Genomic DNA, 23990 nt, shown 5'->3' with positions numbered 1-23990 from the left:
TGCCAGGGTAGCTAAATACTAGACTGTCTATTCTTTCTTTCATCTGAATCCTCTTTCATCCTCCACTCTACACTGCTTGACTCTTTACCCGACTCTTGCAGGTTCTTTGTCATGCCTGCTTTCTCTCTTTGACACTGATTTCCTATCTTTGTCTTCAATGTTCTTTCTCCCTTTTCTGCCTTTCTCTCTCTTCCTCTAAGAGGCTGATGTTGAAAGTCCTCCTCGCTAAAAATTATGATGTAGTTGTAGTCCCTGTGAATACAAAGGAGCTCCCTAATATGCAATAATCTATACAAATGTTGACAATTGATGTCCCTGTAAGGCCACTTATGGTGGAGATGCACTGCATAATATTATGTAGCATTAGACTTGCCCTTATTTCGGTCTGGCTAGACATATCTTATGTAATCAAAATAAAAAGAGCTTTATGTAACTTTACTGAGAGATGGGGCTGCGGCTTCACCTACATGTTGATTTTATTGAATACTCATTTCATTGGGCAGAGATTGTGTGCTTTCACTGAAAAAGAGTACTTATTACACATTGTGCATAGTAGGATATTTTATGTTCAATACAACAGGGCTGATTTGGTAATGTGACAAAGCCAGTGATCAAGGTAATAGGCCTGATCTGTTTATTATGAACAACAAAGGCACTAGGGGGTAGACGATTTACATTGTAAGAATCTATATTAACCCCTCTCAGCAAATTTTGTATAATGTTTTGCCAACCGTAATTTATTATACATTTGTGATTTAATGACTGCATGGCTGATGGGTGTCTTTTCAGATAGTTTACAACTTACTAGGGCTTAGTTGGTAAGGGTGACAAGTCAATGAGGAAACCTTTTAGCTTGATTAGCTCTTTGGGGAAATATATGTCAGAAGCCATAGGTCTGAGGTATTTATTATGAAAAAGTACGACAACGGCAGAAGGCTTGACTTATTTATTGTTAAAAGCATATGTTAAAGACAATAGGCTCTTAAGGCTGTAGACAGAGATTTGTATATATCGAATCTCACAGGTTACTGTACTATGCAAGGATTTTGATAATGTTTACCCCCTCTGGTGTACCGTGGAAAAAGAAGAGTTGCACTGAGCGAATCCTTTTTAGACCATATTAGGAGGGGTTATGTAGTTTTGCCAACAGTAATTTTGTAGATATTTTCAATTTTATGATTGTATTCAGATGGTTGCCTTGTGAGAAAACATATATTCAGTACAGTAGAGCTGAGCTGGTTATAGTGGCAAACCAATAGTAAAAGCTATTGGTGTGATTGGTTCAATAGAAAAAAATATGTAAGAGGTCAAAAGCCAATCTCTTTATTATGAAAACTTATGATACGGCCAGTAGGCCTAACTTTTAATTGTGAAATAAAAGGCAGATAGTTATTACACTGTGCTAACACCTCTACATAGCTATTGTGTTACAAGGAATCTCACAAATTACCATAGTAAGCAAGGGTGTTGACGACCTCCTCAGACAAACCCCCTGTGAAAGAAGAATTGCTCTTTTAGAACCCTTGTTGGGTACCCGCAGGAGTAGATTGTTGTTTGTACCGCCTGAAAATGTTCATATATTTATAATTGTATGATTCTATGACTAATGGTTTCTTGTGGGAAAGATTTTGTCCAATATAACAGGCCTGACTTGGCTATAGTGACAAAACTATTTTAAAGACCTGATTGTTTTGTTGGGGGCATTTATGTCAGATGCCATATGTCTGATCTGTGTAATATAAAAAGTAGCAAAAATTATGAACTTCTAGAACAGAACAGATATAAATCCATGCTTTCTGATTTAAAAAAAAGCTGATTGGAGAGAAAATTTGTTACTACACAGCAAAGATAGAAAATGCTAGTGGCTCTAGTAAAGAACTATTTCGCACTGTTAAAAATCTAACCACTATCAAAAAAGATGACTCCACTAATTTTAATCAAGAATTCTGTGATGCTCTAGCTCTCTCCTTTAGAACAAAGATAGATCAAATTTATGATCAATGTACTCATTCCACACAAAGCTAATAAATCTGAACAAGAAATCGGCGAAAATCCTTTGTTGCTCAATTTCTCTCCGACTTCTCCTTTGCAAATTACCAAGCTAATCTCCATGGCTAAGTCAGGCTCTCCTGAAGACCTTTGCCCCCCGAAAATTTTACAAAATATTTGCCATCTTGTAGGACCCCACCTATCAAAGATATTCAACCAGATGATTGAACAAGGATCTTTTCCCACTGTGTGGATGCAGGCTTGTATTCTGCCTCTGCTTAAAAAAAAAAAATTGGATGCATCGAATACAGCTAACTATCAGCCTATCTCGAGAATTCCACTTCCGGCAAAGATAATTGAGAAGGCCATGAATATGGAGCTCTCTAATTTTGTGCAACCAATCAAATTTTAGACCACAGCCAGTTTGGCTTTAGAGCTAACCACAGTACAGAATCAGCTCTAATTAAGACCACAGAAGAAATCCGTACCTCGCTAGACAGCGATGGGTCAGCAGCCTTGATGCTGCTTGACCTATCCACTGCATTTGATACGGTAGATCATAGGTTACTGATTCATTGTCTACAAGAAGCTGCAATAGGAGGTAAAGCCCTCTCCTTATTGACATCATTCCTAGCAGAGAGGACCCAATCAGTCCATTTGGGCAAATTTAAGTCGGCACCGTTTTCTCTCCTATGTGGTGTTCCGCAGGGCTCGTCGTTAAGCCCTTCACTTTTTAATATCTATGTAGCGGAACTAGCACCACTGATAAGAAGTTTTAATCTGATCCCAACATCCTATGCCAACGACACCCAGCTGGTTATCTCGACAGTGGATGAGGACATTAATCACTCATTAAAGCTTCATGATTGTATGCTCTCCTTAAGTCACTGGATGAGCACTCATTGCTTGAAATTAAACTCAAGTAATACCGAGGTGATTATGTTCGGTAATCTCTTTCCTCCATGGTCACCAGCTTGGTGGCCAGATAATCTTGGCCCTACCCCGGTAGACAAAGCAAAAAATGTAGGGGTCATTATAGATGAAAAGCTCAGCTTCAAAGCTCAAGTCCCCAAGGTTGTGTCTTCTTCGTTCTTTATGATTAAGACTATTAGGAAAATTCTGCCTTTTATCCCGAAACCACACAGAAAGTCAGTAGTAACTTCCTTAGTCTTGTCTAAACTTGACTATTGTAATGGACTGTACATCAAGGTGCAATCCTCCATTCTTAGGAAGTTACAGTCAGTGCAAAATGCCGCCGCAAGACTGGTTCTGGATATTCCAAAATATCAGTCGGTCAGATCAGCATTGCGAGAACTCCATTGGCTGCCAGTCTGCCAGCAGAAAAAGTTTAAGACTCTCTGCTTGGCCTTTAAGGCATTACATAAAGAAGGACCGAATTTTTTAGAGGACCTGTTTAAATGGTACTCACCAAACAGAACTCTACGTTCAGCTAATGCATATTTGATGCAGTCAATCAAGATCAAAACAATGAATTGGGGTGGGGGGGGAGTCTTACTTTCAACACTATCAAGGAATGGAACTCTCTTCCCTTACATCTTAGAAAAGTTCCCACCCTTCTGGAATTCAGGAAACAGTTGAAGACCTGGCTTTTTCAGCAATAGTAGCATTTAGCAGAGTATGTTTGCACTGGAAGCGCCAAGACACCCAAGGTTATTCGTGCCATGTACAAATCTCATTAACATTAACAACAATGGCAGTCAAACTGAATTATTTATTAGGAAAAGTATATGTTAAAGCCAATTAACATTTAGGGCTAAATTGTTAACACAATTTTAAAGCCTGCACAAAAGTATTTTGGTACATGACACCTCACAGCCTTCGTGTTAATTACTTTCTTTAATAAACCTTGGGTGTAGAAAATATACACTCTGGTATGCTGTGCGAGATCATAATATTATGGCCTGACATATTTAGCGGTCTTCCAGCCACTTGTAATAAGATAATTTAAAACTACATACATACATATACATACATATATCTAAAAATATGGAGGGGCTTTGATCAGCACTGTTCTGCCATTGATCTGCTTGTGTGGCATTTAAACTCTGCTTCCATACATGGCAGCATACAGCATGGGGCAGAGCTCAGCCTTTTTGAGCTAGTGGCTGTATTGCCCTGTGAGTGATAGCATTTTACCTGATTGCATTGCACATTTGTCTGAAAATGAGCGCACTTCAGTGTCAGGACTTGTTGGCCAGTTCTGTAGTTTTCTCCTTTTTAATTTTTCTTATTTTTGTATTCTTAGAATATATTGCAGCTCTCCTGACAGGGCAACTTGCTTGTTACTAATTTCATCTCTGGTGCACCACATCCCACTTAGTCCACTGCTTCTAACCCTGGTGGCCATCTTTGTATGGTATTGTCACTAGTGAGTAAATGTTTTATCGTCCCAAGATGGCCAGCATGTTGCTATTAAATATGTAGGCCATGTTGGGGTTTCAACAGCGACAGCTCCTCCGCGTCGCCCCATTGGCTCAGAGCCAGCAGCTGAAAAATAAAACAATATTTTATATTGTTTTATTTTTCAGCTATTGTTTTATTTTTCAGCTGTAAGCGATATTTTATATTGTTTTATTTTTCAGCTATTGTTTTATTTTTCAGCAGCAGACTGAGTTAGTGTGTGTAGAGAGGGGCCAGGCCATGGGAGGGAGGAGGAATGGAGTTGTATGTGCACTTCTAAGAGCACATGTCTGTTTGGCGGCCGTCTTAGGCCGGCCAAACAGACATGCGCAGTTAAGTTTCTCCAACCCAGCCGTTTTGTTGGATAAACAGCACAGACTCCCTGTGCCTGAGTGAGCTTTAAACCAGCCCGCTCATGCCAATCCACGTGCTGCTCTCATGCATGGTAATAGCATAAGAACAGCGCAGGGATTGCACAGGGAGTCTCTGATGCTGTCCTAGTGTCTGCTGGGACCAGAAAGCAGAGGAACACAGAGGCACGAGGTGGCCCGCAGCTTCAGTTAAGTCTTATTTTTTTTAATTATTAAACCCTCCTATGCTCCCCCTCTCGCACTCCCCCCTCACCCTCTCCACCTCCACCTGGTACACCACTTTTTGTTTGTGTCAGCCGCCACTGAGGTTCACGGCATTAATACACTTCATGCAATATAATTGTGAGATGTTTGCAATGTCCAGCATTCCATCCATCAATTGTTTCTTTTGCATATGTCGCCCTAGGTGGGAAGGGTATGCCCAGGCGTGGGTCCCGTGCTCACTACACCACTGGATTCAAGCTAGCCTGGCTGATGAAGGGTGATGCCCTGAAACCGGTCCCAGGATGCTTGTTTCCAGTCCAGGGAGGGCCTGGCTTGGCAGTTCGGGCTGGACTGTTCCTACAAGGAACAGGGTCAAGACTGATTTGCATATGGCTGTGTCCAAACTGGGGTGGTGTGGTGAGCAAAAGAATGATGGATTTAACCCAGATCCTTACGACTGGGAGTGAATGTTTGCATTGTCCAGCATTCCGTCCATCAATTCTTTCTTTTGCAGATGGATAAACTGATGCAGGAGTATAAGGATGAGTGACAGAGTGCATGTACAATGAGTTACTGAATGTTTAAACTCATCAGTGACTCAGGAGGCACTTGTGTTTGGCCAGAATATCGAAAAAATATTGTGATACAAAAATATGTCAAGAATATTGTGACATCAAACATATTGTCAACAGGAATATCAAAGGTAAAAATATTGTTTTTAGTGTTGTTTTCAATATTGCTGTAAAAGATATCGATGTAGCAAATATCGTAGTATGCAATATCATTTGTAAGTGTTTATTATGTAATTTATTGTACTGTCTTATTGTATCTGTTTTTTAATATTTGTGTTTTTACTAAGGTTTTTTTAGTTATGAAATTATTGAAAGTTGCATTTTTTGTTTTTCTTATGTATATACATAATAGTTTCATAATTTCTTTTAGTAGCAGGATGAGTTTTGAGAGGTTTAGCATGTGGATATTTTAAAAATAATGTATATTTTAAGATAAAATCTATGTTATCAATTTTGAAGGTATGCAAATAAATAATTTTGACTTTTCAAATATATTTTGTAATAGTAATTTTTTAATGTATTTCATTATAATTAATATATATGTGTATTAATTGCAAAAATATTTTATTACATAAAACATTTCAAAGTATTTAGCAACATTTTTATTTATTTTTAAATTCTTTTTGGGCAAAATTCAAAATTTCCAAAAGATTTGCAAAAAGTATGTTCAAATTGTAGACATTTTTATTTTTTAATTCATAATTTTAATAAAAATATTTATTTTTATATTTATAAAATTATAAAATATGACATCTTAGATATTTTATGATTTTTACATTTTGAATAATAGTTTGGTATTTTATGGTTTAAAGTTTAGGAATGTTAGAAAAAAAATGAAAATATTTCAACTATTGATAGTAATAACCATTTTTTAATTTTAGAATTTGTATATGTCAGTTTGTAGTTTAGGGTCGTTTCTCTTAGATACTTTTTACATTTATTTTATAGGAAAAAATGTGTATGGATATGTATCATTCATCATGTATTTAAGTTATTTAATAAGAATTACCTTGATTAAAATTATTTATATTGAAGTGCCTATTGTAAAAATGACCTCTTTAGTTTCCAACTTCTTTTTCAAATATATTTACATTGGAGTGGGTCAATTAAATGTCACCCTTTTAGGGTCCAATACCTTCCCCAAATTGGTATAGATTGGAATTTAAATGCTAAATGTCACCCTTTTAGTGTCCAATATCTTCCCCAAATTGGTAAAGATTGGAATGGTAATAGTAAATGTCAAATGGAAGAAGGGTACGAAGTTCCTTGGTGCCTTTAAAATCTTGGTCAGAGACCTAGTTATAGTCACTTGAGGCAGGTTGACCTGTCAGTTGAGTAGTGGGAGGAGAGGAATTCCTCCTTTCGGAACTAGTGCCCTCACACACCCAGCAAGCTAGGTGTCATGCTTCATCATGTGGGCCTGCTCCTCGTCGGGTCGGTGCTGTAATACCCGATGGGCACCCATACAGGGGTTCTTTATCGGAGATCTTTTGTTCCTTGCCGTTTGGTGCCGTGGGTGTGAGGGCCCTAGTGTGTTTGGATGTAGTAGTGAGTAGGATGATTTAAACAGGTCAGGGGTCCTATGGAACCAACTTTATTCTAGCAGGGTCCCTGCCTGATTAAAAAGGGGGGAAAAGGCGACTATCTGACTATAATAGGTCACGATAAGGGGGCTCTACTCCTGGTGGGTCAACATGTTTCTCGCCTATTTGTCTGGGGGATCAGTGGCGATTCTTCATGACCTTAATGTGAAACTTATCTACACCCAGTGGTATGGTGAGAACCTACCTACCACTTAATGGATCAGCGGAAAATGTGCCCGCGAGTTCAATGGGCAACCTGCAGGGGAGATACAAAATTTCCAAAAACAAGATAGGTCTTAAATACAGTTGTGAACATATACTAGTATTCTGCTGTCATACTTAGGTGAAGACCACTGGTGACTGCTCTGGTGAGCAGAAGAACCTGTTTGATAATACACATTTTATGTGCATACCAAGTGGTGTAAATCATATCAATCATGTGACTCAAGCTAAAAACATGGTCCAATTTAAAAACATGGTGCTGGTTCAAAACGGTGAAGAATTGGCTGAGTGTGTGTCCTCAGTTGTAACAGCGAGTCCACAGTCATGGAACTCACCTAATCGCTATTTAGTAAGTGCCTCATCAATTCCAGCGGGCTCTGGACACATTGGAGTTATGTGTCTAGAAAATGTAAAGAGGGGTAAGCATTTCAGTGAGGCTCGTCATAAAACCTTCCTTCAAAAGGCCTCTAAAAAGCCCCATGATACAGAGGCCAGACAGTGGCGCTGAGCATGGAGGGGTGGTGCGGCTGGTAGAGCACCCGTCCTGCTTTTGCTATATTTGTTCGAGTCTGCTAATGAGTGACTCTGTACCTAACCTACCTAGTGAGAAAAAGGTACTTTTATATCCAACCACGGTTCCGTAATTATGACCAAAATTCCATAGCTCCAGGGAGACAACCCATACATGCTTGGGTCTCCTGACGACCTGTGGGAGTTGTGGCCATTTTTACTGGAAACCGGAACCGCAATAGGGACCATTTCTCTACAAAAGCAGGACGGGTGCTCTACCAGCCGCACCACCCCTCCATGCTCTTCACCGTTTTTAACCAGCACCATGTTTTTAACTTGTGCCACGTTTTTAGCTTGAGTCACATGATTGATATGATTTACACCACTTGGTATGCACATACAATGTGTATTATGAAACAGGCCCTTCTGCTCACCAGAGCAGTCACCAGTGATCTTCACCTAAATATGACAGCAGAATACTAGTATATGTTCACAATTGTATTTAAGATCTATCTTGTTTTTGAAATTTTGCATCTCCCCTGCAGGTTGCCCATTGAACTCGCGGGCACCTTTCCCGCTGATTCACTAAGTGGTAGGTAGGTTCTCACATACCACTGGGTATGGATAAGTTTCACATTAAGGTCCTGAAGAATCGCCACTGATCCCCCAGACAGATAGGCGAGAAACACGTTGACCCACCAGGAGTAGAGCGCCCTTATCGTGACCCATTACAGTCAGATAGTCCCCTCTCCACCCCTTTTTAATCAGGCAGGGACCCTGCTGAATAAAGTTGGTGCCATAGGACCCCTGATCTGTTTTAATCATCCTACTCACTACTACATCCAAACACACTAGGGCCCTCACACCCACGGCACCAAACGGCAAGGAACAAAATATCTCCGATAAAGAGCCCCTTTATGGATGCCCATCAGGTACTGCAGCGCCGACCCAATGAGGAGCAGGCCCATATGATGAAGCATGACACCTAGCTTGTTGGGTGTGTGAGGGCACTAGTTCCGAAAGGAGGAATTCCTCCCCTCCCCCATTGTCCCCTCTCTTTGGAATAATAGTAAATGTCACTCTTTTAGGGTCCAGTGCCTTCACTAAATTGGCATAGATTAGAGTGGGAAAATTAAATGTCACCCCTTTAGTGTCCAACACCTTCCTCAAATTGGTTTAGATTGGAGTGGGAATAGTAAATGTAATTCCTTTAGTGCACAGCACTTTCCTCAAATTGGTTTATATTGGAGTAGGAATAGTAAATGTAACCCCTTTGGTGTCCAACATTTTCCCCAAATTGGTGTAGATTGGAGTGAGACTAGTAAATGTTAAACCTTTAGTGTACAATGCTTTCCCCAAATTGGTTTAGATTGGAGTGGGAATAGTAAATGTATCTAACCCCTTTAGTGTCCAACACCTTTCCACAGTATGGTTGGATTGGAGTGGGAATATTAAATGTCACCCCTTTATTATTATTTTTTTTAACACAAACTTTATTGCATTTTGTCACTATAAACAGTCTACTATACAGCATATTGGTGTCCATCTCATATGTAAACATCAGTGACCATGGACCCAGTGTATTTGTGCGCACCAGAACAATACCCTGTCTGCATCGAGGAGCATTTTTCACAGAGACCCCGCATCCACCCCGGTATCTGGGTCATGTGCCTTGAACCTCTCCAGTAGTACATCCCACTCCATTGAGATTGGCGTTTTGCAGAGTCCCTTATATTCCTCTTACCAAAGGGCCAAACTTTCAGCTAGACCCAACTGTTGCAGTTCCTCTCGCCATTCCACCAGGCTCGGAGCCCTGAGGAACTTCCAACGCCGGGTGAGAAGGCACTTTGCCAATAATAATGCCAGGTTTGCAAATCGCATCAGTGCTTTAGAACCTTTAGGGCCAACGGGTAACCCCAATACACAACACTCCATAGTATCCCACCGGGCCCGACCAGTGACCTCTTCCAGCACTCTGGTCACCCCTGCCCAGTATTCTGATAACTGAGGACAAGCCCAGAGCATGTGGATCAGGTCTGCTCCCTTTCTTTTCTACTGGGGGCATCCAGAGGGCTGAGCAGTGTATATCCTATTTAGTTAATGTGGTGTTAAGTACGCTTGATGTACACTGGCATACTGAATACATTTGAATCTCGAATTAGGAGACTCTTTTTTGGGGTATTCCAGCAGTCGTGTCTACTCTTTGTCAGCGAGGGCCCTACCCAGATTTGCCTCCCAGTTCTTTCTAAGTGTGGTAAGTGGTATAGTTAAATGGTCTCAGTGGCCTTTATATAGTCATCTTATCAAGTGCTGGCCATGTCCGATTGTATGCAACGCCTTCAATAACTCATAAATTGGTGGCTCATGAACATCAACTGCTCAATTTTGGCACATATATCAGAGAAGACTGGCATGCATCAGGAATAGGGTGTCAGTGATTCAGTGGGTATATATAAAGTCCTCATGTGTCCTAAGGGAGCCCTCCGCGAACAGGTCACCCATCGTAGTGACTCTTTCTCATTCTCATAGTGTAACCTTCTGCTCGTTAGGATGCCAGAGGTGGTGTGGAGACCTCGCAGTGGTATGTTGGGTGTGTGAGGAGCAGAATCCAAGGAATATTTCATCTAAATTTTCCAGTACGACAACGCAACTCGGAACAGTAACTTGTGCATGGACAGCGACAGAGACCCAGGTTACAGCCGGCGGTGCAGTTGGCCACGTTCCGATTGTGCCTCAGAAATGTCTATTTCCAATAGATTATTGCTGGCCAGCCAATATGACAACCACTGCAGCTGCCCGGAGATACAATACGCTTTAGAGTCGGGAGCCCCATTTTCCTCCTCTGTCTGTCGAGAGTTGTCGTTTAGCTAAGTTAACACTATGGCATCCCTGCCCCCATAATAAGTCAGTCTTTAGTGTGTTAAGTTGTTGGAGGAGCCCACTAGGGAATATGAATGGCAGGTTCCCAAAATGGTATAAAAGGCGTGGCAGCAACATCATGTTAGCCAGTTCAAAACTTGCTTGAGTTGGGAAGGATAGGAGAATCAACCACCTTGCAAAAGCAATTTTCAATAGAAGGATATAAAATGGTGAAATCGTTAACAATGGTTGACCGGTCTACTTTTACATGAGACGCTCACCTATTGCTTTCAGCTTAGCTTATGCTGCATATGTTTGAATGGGTATCTGATATGCTGTCAGGACTATAATTTGTGATTGTCAGCACAAGTCTCATACGGACAGCATAAACCAGGTCAGTGTCTAAAGACTCTGACCCATACAAGAAAGGGAAAGGCAGAAAGGGAGAAAAAAGCAAGAAGATACAAATGAAACACCAGTGGTAAAGGAAGAAAGTAGGGATGAAAAATAATCCTGATGAGAGAGGAAAGAGACATGAAGTTGTCAGCGCTCTAATTATTAAGAGGGTTGATGCTTAATATCAGGACTGTCTGTGTCTTCATAAGACTGATTTCAAGCTAAATCTAATAAACTTACACGAGGCAGAGTTCCAGGTCAAACCTTATAAGTTTATTCAAAATTAAGATCATTACAGAAGGCAAAAAGTAATTAGTGAATTAACAATAAATGTTTCAATAGTAAATCAAAACAATGGAAGTGAAGCAACATAAGGTACCTCCAAAGCAAGCAAGCCGCCTGAACCAAATATAATTAGGAAAGAGAACTGACAGAGTCTGCCTCCAAAAAGAGTGCTAAAAGCTCTAAGTACAATTTAATAGACAGGCTAGCACAGAGTCTGCACAGTTAGAAATCAGGAAAAACTCATAAGTATATATCATGTGCAGACTAGCACAAAGTCTGTACAGTTAGAAAGGCAAAGAAAGTCTGGCACATATCCCAAAAACAATCTTTTATAGGGTTTTATACACAGAAGCTGCATGCATTCAGTGGTGAGAGATGACAAAATGAGTTGAATTAGCAATGCATTATTCTAAAATGCAAACTAATGGACATGCTAATACATAAGATACATTCAATAAGATACATCTGGAAGCACCTACTTTCCAGAACATTAATGAATGAGTTGTGCATAGGAAATGAAGGAAATTACATGACATTTATGTAACACAGAAATTCAAAGTGCGGTTCAACTAATGAATAATCCTCTGATAGTTTAAAGCACAGGACCCTGAAAGTTACAAAGACAGTAACATCTTGAACATGGTTTACTCAAGAGGAACATAAGTCATTTTATTTTATTAACACATAGATCATGGATTAGGCTTCTATATCTCTGATTTCCTGAAATGGGGAGGTATGCACATGGAAAAGCTTGTTTACATATAATGAAAGTGCACATTTGTTTCTACAAATATGAACAGGGGCAGCTTCTCCGCCTTCAAGCAGTGCACTGTAAAGGAAACATAAAATGATAATAATTGTAAGTTTCCTGTTGCTTTCCGGGCAGGCAGGTGGGCGGGGCTGCTCTTCTCTCGGAGCAGGGCAGGAGAGAAGTGGTTTGCACACTCCTAAGTCAGCCCAAATCAGTCATGGGCACTCTCCCCATTATCTATGCAGACTGCATTATAGCTTGCACAGAGAAAAAGCCGAGGCCCCCATTCCCTGGTTAAGCGTCGAATCAGGACGCTCAAAACCAATCACAACGCTGCATTGCAGCGTTGTGATTGGTCAGGGGAGCCTTTTCTGTGCTTCCTGTGCCTCGGAAAGCAGGAGCAGAGACGCAGGACCGAAGGGGCAAGGTAAATGTTTCTTTTCTTATTTCTTTTTACCGTTCCCCCCCCTCCCCTCGCAATCCCGCGTTCCCGCATCCGCCCCGACACCCGCAAATCATGCCAGCCGCCACTGAATATGAACAGATTTCAATGCAAGCTGGCAAACGCCTAGGCATGCTAACTAAACCATGTCTAAATAAGGCATTATTTTCTCATCAGTGAAAACACTCCAACAAAGTAAAGGGTGGTGGAAGAAAGAGGCATGAGGCGGGATTAAGACTGGGCAGCCCTGGATCCATTTCATTCAGCAGTACAGAATGCTCTTCAGAAAAACTGTGGGCACTTGCACTTATTTTTTAATTTTTTTAACAAATTAAGCACTTAGGAAGCAATGGAACAAATGTAATAAGTGCTAGTAATACAAAATTAATTTGGCTTTAGGTGAACGTTTTGACAGGCGCAAACAGTTTCTTAGCAAGATGGGGCAAACACTTGAAGCGAATACATTGTGCAACTTAAGTTAATCATAATCACAGATATTCACTATATTTTATCAAAGTTTTTGACAAGATAGTCAAGTCTTGTCTTTGTAGCATAAACAGTCTGATATAGAAAATGTAGAAAACACAGTTCTGCTGTTTCCCTGCCTGGAAGGCTTCATGTGCAACTATCATGGACACTACCACTCAATCAATGAAATACCTGAGGCAGAAAATTGAGGAATGTTAGCAAGTAAAGTAGAGCTGCGTGAAATATATTTGTACCAGTAGTGGCTGATGTTGTGGAAATGTGGTGAGGCGGGGAGGCGTGGGCAGCACAAGGGCACTAGACAGAGACGTTTTAATGCATGGGCAAAGTGGGCTCTGGCCCAGGGCCCCAGCCTTTCAGGGGGCCCCCTGACAGTCAGCTCCATTCTCCAGAGTTTTGCCCTAATGACCTTGAATATTTCCTAAACATTTTGTTTTAAATTCGGTTTTCCTTTCATTTATTTCTTATGTACCTGATGTGTGAGAGTCTAGTACAGCCATTTTGCAGAGACATTTTGTGTTTATGTTTCATGCAATATACATAAAAAACGTTTATTTTAGATCAAAACAAAGTCTAACATATAAAAAATGGGAGGGCGTCACAGAGATTATTTGCAGTAATATTGGTGAGCTGCTGCTGTGTTACATTCAGGGCCTTATTTATGAGAAGTGATGCATCGCTGTGTGAAAACAGGGATGCGTCACTTCTTAGTGCGCCCTCGTTGCGACATGATGGATGTGTCAAATTTACTGTATGACGCATCATGTCGCAAGGAGTTACAGAAGGAGTCAGTATTTCTGACAAATCTGTATGCGCAAAAGTGATGCATTGCTGGGGTGTGTTTGAAAATAGACACAACTCCAGCAATGTGTCCTTTCACATGGGGCAAGCCCCATGTGAAAGGGCCTGCATCAGTCTTATGCCTGCTGTGTGGCAGGTGTAAGATATTGACGCAATGGCGTCCTAGAAGTGGCGCACTGAGTTCTCATAGATTTCAATGCGCCACTTCTACGAGGCATTTTGCGGGGCAACACCCACCCTGCATACATTATGCCTGGCGCAGGTATAATGCGGTGCAGGGGTTTACAAAGTGAAGCATCTGCCTAGATGCGTCACTTTGTAACTAGGGCGTAACATTGCACATATTTTATGCTGCCGGTGCGTCACAAAAAGTGACGCACCAGCGGCATAAAAGTGAAGCAAAGCCTCATAAATAAAGCGCTTAGAATTTGGACGAGTGTTCCTGTGCACTGTCAGGGACCTAATGAAATGAAATTGTATATTTAATAAAGCACGCAGCTATTCAGACTAGAGAGTCCTGGCGCATGACAGTGGGAGGAAAACATGCGTAAAAGACCCATCAGTTATCAAAAAGCCAGGTTTTTAAGTTCTTTCATGAAAGAGAGTAGGTCTGTGGTTAGTCTCAGAGACTCAGGGAGGCTATTCCACAATTTTGGGCCTAGAAAGCCGTGGGATCTGCCTCCAATGCGGGCACTGCATATTTTAGGCATGATGGCCAGGTTGGCATTGGAAGAATTTAGGGGTCTAGCTGTTGTGTAGCGATTAACGCGCTTATTTATGTAGCCGGCTCCTAAGCCATGGAAAGCTTTAAATAAGATGGTCATCGCTTTGAAGGCGATCCGTTCTTTTATGCGGAGAGACTTAAGAATAGGGGTCATACTAGATCTGGGTTTAGGTCTCAGGATGGCTCTGGCCGCCGGGTATTGTACCACTTGTAGGCGCTGGATAAGGGATTTGGGAAGACAGAGGTACAAGCTGTTGACATAGTCAAGCTTTGATGTCACCAGAGTCTGCACCACGATCTTTCTGCTCTCAAGCGGTAACAGTGGCAGGAGTTTTTTTTAGCATCCAGAGTATGCCAAAGCAAGTGCCATTTAGATTTTGAATTTGAAAGCACATGGAGAGTGTCTTGTCTATGACAATTCCTACGTTTTTGACTTTCTCCTTTTCAGCGGGCGGCGGGCAGATCTTTTGGCCACCAAGCGCTCCAGTCAGGCGTTTATGGATTACCAAAGAAAACAACTTCAGTTTTGTCAGGATTGCACTTCAGCTGATTGATCTTAAGCCAGTTAAAACACCTTTGTGAGGCAAGACCTAATCATTGCCCCGTCAAAGTCGGTTCCTTTTTCACACGTAAAAATCAGCTGAGTGTCATCAGCATAGGAAACAGTTTTGGCGCCCTCTTCCTCTACCAGAAATGCAAGGGGGATAGATATATATTAAAAAGGGTAGGACTGAGAATGGAGCCCTGAGGGACACCTACATTCATGGCCGGAACTGGGTATGAGAAAGGGGAGAGCCAGATGTCCTGAGATCTATTTACCAAGAAGGATGACATCCATTGTAAAGGTGGTCCCCCCCCAGACCGATGTTAGCAAGTCTCTCCGGGAGCCTCTCATGTGGGACCATATCGAAGGCCGCCGACGTATCGAGCAGTATCAGAACAGTCTTGCCTCCCTGGTCCAGCTTACCCGTGAGAAATTCAGTCACTTCCAGCAGAGCGGACTCCATACTGTAGTTAGCCCTAAAACCGGATTGGGACTCATGAAGGAGCTTCCCATCTTCAATGTGTTTTTGGAGGGCCTTGTTTACATGCTTCTCTAGTACTCTGGAGAGGGTCGGAAGAAGGGAGATTGGCCTGTAGTTGACAGGGTCTGTCGGTTTGGCGTTAGCCTTTTTTATCAGTTGAAGAATCTTAGCATTCTTCCATAATTTCTGCATGTTGCCTGAGGAGAGAGAAGCATTAAAGAGCTGGTTTACTGTGGGGGTTTATGGTGGGAGCTAATAGGTTCAAGATATTCCCTGGACATGGGTCAGTAGGAGAGCCAGACTTAATGCTTTGGAGAGGGGTCAGTGACTCTTCAAGCTGAAACTCAGGGGAAGCTAGTAAAGATGTAGGATCCAAGAGGTGAAATTTGCTATTAGAACTAAGGTAGAAGGTGAGTTCTTCCTCTGAGATGTTAGTGAAGGCTTGTTGGATCATGGAGATCTTTTTGTGGAAGAATTCAACTATTTACTTAGACCATTCTTCAGTGCATGGCCCTTACTTTGTACCGGCTCTCAGGGAAGTAAAGGATTTAACTATGCTAAAGATTTCCTTACTCTTATTTTGGGCATTTTCTATCTTGGTTTGAAAGAGGTTTTTCTTGGCTGCCTTCACGAGAATGTAATGAGCTTTTAAGGTGTCTTTATACACCTTCCTGTCCTCAGGTAGATAAGATTTACGCCATTTCCGTTCAATTGTTCCACAATTTCTGTTGCGAGATCTAAGGGAATTGTTAAACCATGGAGCTGGTGGGGCTGACCTCTTTGAGGAGGAGCAAACAACCAGTACCACTGCATCAATGTTGGTTCGGAGCCATGAATCTATTGAGAGGGCGTCCGAGTCGGGGCAGCCAGACAGCTCTGGTGAGGAACGACCGAGGGCGTCTGCTAACATCGGGATGGATATTTTATGGAACGTCCTGTAATTAGAGACCCTCTGCCCTGTGTTAGCTCAAGGGGCTGTGGCAGAGATGGGAATGACGAATTTTAATAGGAGGTGGTCAGACCAGGTAATGGGAAGAGGTAGGTTTACTGATATGTCAAAGTTGTGAACGATTTGGTCTAGGGTATGGCCCTTCTCACGGGTGGCCAAAGAAACAGATGGAAACATGTTGCAGGCCTGCAGCGCCTCCAACAAGGAAATTGTTTGAGGGTCTTTTCCATTGTCCATATGTATACGGATTCCGCCGCGGCGCTGGGGGGGTTCGGGGTCAGCGCGGCGCCGCCATGCTCGTGAAGAAACCACTCAGTCATGAGCCACGGGCGCGCTGTGCTCATGAAGGAGTGGTTCCGTCACGACTCCGCCCACTTGCATTGATTGCCCGCATAGACGGGGAATCAGTGCCGCGTGGGCGGAGCGGCCGCCAACGGCCGCAGCATGACGGAACCACTCCGTCATGAGCACACGGCGCCCGTGGCTCATGACGGAGTGGTTCCGTCATGAGCAGGGAACGGGTTAAGGCCAGGGAGGTGGTGGCTATATTAAGCGTAGTAATAACATTTCCAATAGCACTGGGAGGTCTGTAAATCAGAAATCCAGCTATGCTATGATGGGGGGATAAGGTACAGCAGAAGCCTAACCAGTCTAGTTTTTTATTGTAAATTATGGCAACACCTCCCTCCTTCCCATTCGATCGGTCCCTCCTAAGAATGTTATAACCCGTAGGGATGGCCGAGGTGATAGTAGGGTTGGAGGCTTCAGACAGCCAGGTCTCAGTGAGAAATAAAAGATCAGACTGTTAGTCTAAAAGTAGGCCATAAATGTATGGTTCATGCTTTTGTATAGAGCGACAATTTAAAAGGGTGGCCTTTAAGTCCTCTGTTTTCTTATTGTTTTTACACTTATTGTTGCGTGGGAGGATATTGGGTGCGAGTTTCCTGGGCTGGAGGAGAGTCCAGTTGCACTTATTGCATCGAAAGTCTACCTCCAACCTCGGATCAGCGGCTGTACAGTGGTAGCCGCCTAAGGCTAAGCAGTTTTTCCCTATTGCAATATAGTGGAAGAAACTCACCGGAGGGGAACTGGGCAGCATGGCCGGCGCCGAACGCCTCCGGGCGCAGACAGGCTTACCTTCGGCGCCAGCGGCGCGCCCGCTGTGCACGTCCACTTAGCACGACCGTTTGCATCGGGAATATATAGGCTAATGCCTATGATGCAAACTGGATCGCCAACGCAGCTGAGGAAGCGGAAACTGCATAGGCATAAGTGAGGAGCCCGATAGTAGCCCCAGCCCTCCGCACAATCGGCGTATCAGCCGCGGCGGACCAGGACTGGAGGAAAAGCGAGATGCGAATCGAAGCAGCTAAGGAGGTGTAGGCAAACAGAATCTAGTAAAGTGCAAGTGCGCATAGGTAGGAGAAATTATTAAAAAGCACAGAGTAATTCAGCTAGACATATACAATTTAAAATGTAATAAAAACCTAGTAGCAGGGGAGGAAACACCAAATCCTACAGCTATCAGCTGCGCGCATCCGTTTGCATCGGGAATATATAGGCTGATGCCTATGATACAAACTGGATCGCTAGCACAGCTGAGGAAGTGGAAACTGCGTGGACAGAAGTGAGTAGCCAGATAGTAGCCCCAGCCCTCCACACAATCGGCGTATCAGCAGCAGCGGACCAGGACTGGAGGAAAACCGAAATGCGAATCGGAGCAGCTAAGGAGGTGTTGGCAAGCAGAATCAAGTAAAGTGCAAGGGCGCATAGGTAGGAGAAATTGTTAAAAAGCACAGAGTAATTCAGCGACACATATACAATTTAAAAAGTATTAAAAACGTAGTAGAAGGGCAGGAAACCCTGAATCCTACACCTGTAAGCTGCACATGTCCATTAACATCGGGAATACATAGGCTAATGCCTATGATGCAAACTGGATCGCTAGTGCAGCTGAGGAAGCGGAAACTGCGTGGGAAACAGGGGCTCAAATTAGATCATAAATTCAAAGGTGTCCTGAACAGGGGCCCCCAAAATATGTTTGGCCCAGGGCCCCCCAAATCCTTAAGATGTCCCTGGCACTAGAATTAAATAAAAACCTTACCTGCTGGTCTTCTGCTCGCCACGCTGCTCCCCGGGCTTCTCCTCTGTCGTAGGCTGAAGCTCCCAGCTTCCCCTGTGCCCAGTCCCAATGAAGCTCTCACAATGAGAGCAGCGTAGCGATTGGGCGGAGCGCACTGGTTTAGCCCTCCTTCGGGAGATGGGACCCTGTGCCTGCTGATTTCTCCACCAAGCAATACAGCTGGGTTGGAGAGATGTCAGTGCGCATTACGGCTTGGTCAGCCTCAAACGGCTAGCCAAACCCTCATGTACATTGACAGCAGGGCCCATCTCTTCTCCTTGCCCTGCTGCAGCGCTGTGGCCCCCGCCCCCAAGACAGCCACAGGACGAAAAATAAAATGATCTGCACTTAGATCATTTTATTTTTCGTTTGCCTCTGCGGGCAGTGGGGCGTCGCTCACCCGCCATAGCGGAGAAGCCGCCCCTGAATTGGGTACATGGCTTAAGCAGTTGTGTTCCCTAGTAGCACCACAATTTTGAACAGAAACCTTTTTGTGATGCCTAACAGCACGACTGAAGCCAAATCGATAAACCTAAAAGCATGGCTTGATCTCAAGTATTTTCTGTTTCCTACGCTTCAGAGAATCTTGCACACCAACAGATGTGTGAAGAAAGGGCTTACAATCCTCATGTCTACCCTGAAACCTGAATTAACTATTTCTTTCGAAATGTAAAAATGTGCTTTCGTCATTGTTCATAAAATGACAACTTTCCTCGAAGTCTAGATCTGTCTGTCATGTCACACAACCTTGCAGACTCATACCTTCTATATGTTGTCATTTCACTTTTCCTTGATATGTACAAAGAGCTAAGACATGAGCTTGTTTAGGTGACTGAGAGCGATCAAATAAAACATATGTTAAGATGCATTGGAAGGTTTTGCAAGTGAGTAAAAATGAATAAAGGTTTATCTGAAGAAAAGATGATAAACCGAAAAACGACAGCTGCTCGGGTAGTCAGCACATCTCTTAAATGCCAAACTTAAAATGCTGACACTGTCACAACCAGCCAGTCAGCTCAAAACAACAGCACATATCAAAAGCATGAGACAGTGACAGTGACAGTAAAACACAACAAGTAGCATGCATTAGGATATAACAGCCCAATGTGTGATCAGGTTCGCATCCTAGCCCTAGGGTTAGACGATTGAATTGCCTTGCAGTCAAGGCAATTGAAAATGAACTGAAATGAGAAGTAGAGTTTTGAGATTTTGCTCATGATTTTGTCCAAAAATGCATTAAAAACATAGGATTTGAAGTGCCACGCCAAAACCCGAAGATTACATTCAGAAAGTTTTTTCGGTATAGAAAAATAAGCATTTCTCAATAACTTTCGAAATTCAGAATTTTCTGAATATTTGACAGTCTTCAAACCATCTTGTAAATCAAACCTTCCCATTTGATCCACAATACTCGTGATTAGGTATGAGTAAAAGGCCGTGGCTCTATCTGAGGGGGAATCACACAGTTTGGGTGTGAGTACTAAAGGCTTTACAAAGAAGCTGATTGTGCCACAAGATTAGTAAAACAAGTGAAGTCAGCTGCAGTACCCCTGGGGTCATTCTCTGATAGCAAATTGGAAAGAGACACCTTAAGCAATTAGGATGGGATTCATAAAGGTCAGGACCATATCTTGGCATGTTCTTGGACAGTGTCCAGCAGTCACAGTGACATGGCGCCTGCTATATTGAATCAAGAGACCTGCAAGAAGTGGGAAACTATTTTAAAGAAGCTAGCATCACTTTGAGGTCCCTGTTCTACCTCAGTCCCTGTTGTACCTCAGAGGCAGTTGCTGCAAACAATTTAAGGGAAAGTAAAATAGAGAACCTATAAAATTCATCAGTGTCTGAGTGAGAGGAAGAGTTGCTAAAGGCATAGGCGCTGGAAGTAGGGGTGGTGGGGGTGTGGCAGCACCCCTAAAATAAACACGTTGAAGAGTGAACAATAAGGATGCCTTTAAATCTTGCCACATTTTCAATGGGTTTAAAGCCAGTGGTCAAATGTCAGGATATTTCTTCAGAAAACATGATATTTATTCATTCTACAAGTGGATTGGTGTTTACTTCTCTTTCTCTGACTGCAAATTTAGAGGATTTTGTAAAGCAAATGAACTGTACAAATATTTCAAAACATACCAGCAGTTAGGAAAGCACAAACTTTTTTTGTCATTCTGAAGTGTGATGGCAATTTTTTTTTTAATAGGATCATCGCTAATCTCAATTTAGTGATGCGCACATTACAAATATTTGTTGAAACTCTATTTCCTCACATTATCGTTTATGTGCTACATAGTTTTATCAGTAAGACTGTATGTCAGTGCTAATTTTGTTGCCATTTGAATCCCAACAGTGCTTTGTGTAAATGACTATGCGCTACTACACCGTGCTTTAATAATATATGTTTGCAACAGTGCTCCAAAACGCACCACTGCTACATGCAACACCTTAACCACTCTTCTGTGTGTGGCTTATTTGCTATATGTGTCCTTTGTATGACGTTTGGATATTTCACAATCCTTTTACTTTAGTGATGTAATATAGTTGGAAGCCCCCCACTCCAAAATGTGTTCCTGCACCACGTGTTATAGGGGTCTGAGAAGGTGAGAGGATAGCATAAAAAGCCTAAAAAGTGGCTACAGGGTAGCAGCCTTTCTGTGACTTGAAAGAGGCATGGTTTGAGTACATTGGACACTGGAGTGGGAGGCCTGTACATGGAAGTAACAAAGAGAGATAGGGCCATATGTAGGTACCTAAATACCGGTGGGTAACGGCCGAAAATCGGTAAAGATCCCGTTACCGACCGGTATTTAGGCAATTGAGATGTAGGTGGCTGGATTTCAGGATTCGGTAATTTAACGAATCGGAATTTTAAGAAATCGGTAAAATACCGATTCGGTAAATTACCGAATCCTGAAATGCTATGTAGGTGGCACTCAAGTGAGTGCATTTTTGGTTTCTGGATTCGTTATTTACCACTGACTACAAGTTGATGGTAAATAACGAATACCTTTTAAAAAGCAATTTTGTGCTTTTTGAAAAGTGCCATGTGGCAGACATACATGCCCTTAGGGCATGTATGTGCGCCACATGTGCACACATGCACGATTCAGGGGTGCAACAGGGTGTCAATGTGACACCCTGCCACCCATGAATATGCTCCCTCTATTACCGATTCGGTATTTACCGAATCGGTAATAGTGAATGGCTTCCCATTCATTCCTATGGGCCTCCAGGCCCATAGGAATGAATTGGAAGGGATGCATTATTACCGATTCGGTAAATACCGATTCATAAATACCGAATATTACCGATTCGGTAATAATTACCGAATGTTTACCTACATTCTATTTACCGATTCATAAATACCGAATCGGTAAAATTCGGTATTTATGAATCGGTAAATATAAATTATCTACATATGGCCCATTGTGTTTTTCAGAACAACATTTTGTCGCTAAGTAGTTACTATAGAGCAAAAGGAAACTTTGATAAAAAGTTGATTGAGATTAAGGGGTTCATTTCCACCTTGTCCCCATAATGCGTCCCCTCCCTTTGACCCCCACTCCCAAAAAGAAGGCTACTTCTACAGTAGATTGACCAGGAGGAGTTATATAAAACATCTTACTCGAAAGGACGCAACACAATATGAAGATACAAATGGTTTATTTCCTGCTTTATTTGGCTTTCTCATGGAAACAACTGATTTATACCAGAGTACTTAGTATTCTGGAGATCCCATCAAAATTCCTCACAAAAATAACAGATAAATATGATAGGCCGTGAGATATAAGAGCTCCCAAATGACATTTCTTTAATTTCAAACTCTACAGACAGAATACACCTTACACCGGACACAATTGTATCAATATCTACAACTCAGGCATGCTTTAATGCCATACATTGAGGAGTTGGAGGACCTCCCTAAATTCAATCCCTCAGAGGGCAAACTGCTTATGGGAGAGTTGGGGGACCATAAACTGGTGAAAGTCTATCACTCATTGCTCCTTAATCAGCCCGACTCCTTCAGTGCACTACGCATTACATGGGGGGCAGATGTGGGGGAACTTTCAGATGAGGAGTGGGAGGAGGCTATATAAATGAGCGCAACTTCAATTGGCACTCTTAATCGCCACCGACTGGGGGACCGTGTCCCCTCAACATTGGAAGGATGCGGACAGAAGCGGCCCATGCAGGTAAGAGCGGTGGGGCAGTGGGGCGGGGTGGGAGGGGTTCGATAGTTGATGCAGAGGGAAAATTAAAACAATTATTAATTTTCCCTTGTCGACGTCCATCGAATTGCCTCAACACCCGCCCCAACGCTCTTACCTGAATGGGGCACGACTGGATGTGGACCACCTGTCGGTGGGGGAGTGGAAAAAGAGACTGGACCACTGCATGTGTATGGAAAGATCGGTGTACAAGGCCCATGGCTGTCCACTGGAATATAACAAAATCTGGCAGGCATGAGCTGATTACCTGCAAATAGTTGTGGTGCTGATAGGCTCTGGGGTTTAGAATCTAGATGTAGAAATCAGGAACTATGGAGAGTGCACAGGACACAGAGAACATCAAAAGGCTCCACTCTGAAAAAAGCTATTAGGTTGGGTAGGGCTCACCGAAGAAGGAATTGGGAGGATTTGGGGAGTTGGGAGGTGCAATGTCTGACTATTGTTGGTTGTTTACTTTGTTATGTGATGTAGATGAATTATCTGAACTGTTGAGGCATTGCGACGCCAGATATCCTGATGGTGTCAATAAAATGTATGTTAAAAACAAAATGGCATTTCTATTCCAATATTTTGCTAGTTACATTGACAATTAGTAGTCACACAAGTGCAATGTAGCATGAATTGTTTCTAATTTAGCATTGTTGCCTCATTTTGTTGTTTCTTGTATGTAAAGTCCCTGTTGTTTTTGATCACTAACATGGCCTCAATAAGACAAAATACGGCGAGACAGTAAAGCCCCTGGTTCCCCTACATGAATAATCTGTATACATACTTGGGGTGCCCCTTGTCAGTCAATCAGCCTCTTCCAGCAGTGCAAAGAGATTTTTTGTAGGGATGGAAAAAATATCATTGCCAAATGTATAATTCACAGGGCTCATTCTGGGGAGATAAAAATAGCCCAAAGGAGCTGTCTGGATACATTGGTACAGTTCACCCCAATTCCCACACTTCTCCAAGATAACCGCCACCAGGTGTGGGTGGGTAAAATTAACCATGATGCAATTGCTGTTATCTGTTTTATGGAAGCTGCTCAACCAACGAACCCAATTATG

At 42.5% G+C, this 23990-nt stretch overlaps 1 protein-coding gene across 1 annotated transcript in view; it reads right to left on the bottom strand.

Annotated features, from left to right (window-relative positions):
• Window positions 1–23990, bottom strand: part of LOC146812054 (fer-1-like protein 4) — a 1053957-nt gene that overhangs the window by 948798 nt on the left and 81169 nt on the right. The gene's annotated exons all lie outside the window — the stretch shown is intronic.

The sequence above is a fragment of the Triturus cristatus genome, chromosome 7 (assembly GCF_964204655.1).
Source record: "Triturus cristatus chromosome 7, aTriCri1.1, whole genome shotgun sequence".
Classification (NCBI taxonomy): Eukaryota; Metazoa; Chordata; class Amphibia; order Caudata; family Salamandridae; genus Triturus; species Triturus cristatus.
This window is presented reverse-complemented; position numbering and strand designations above follow the sequence as displayed.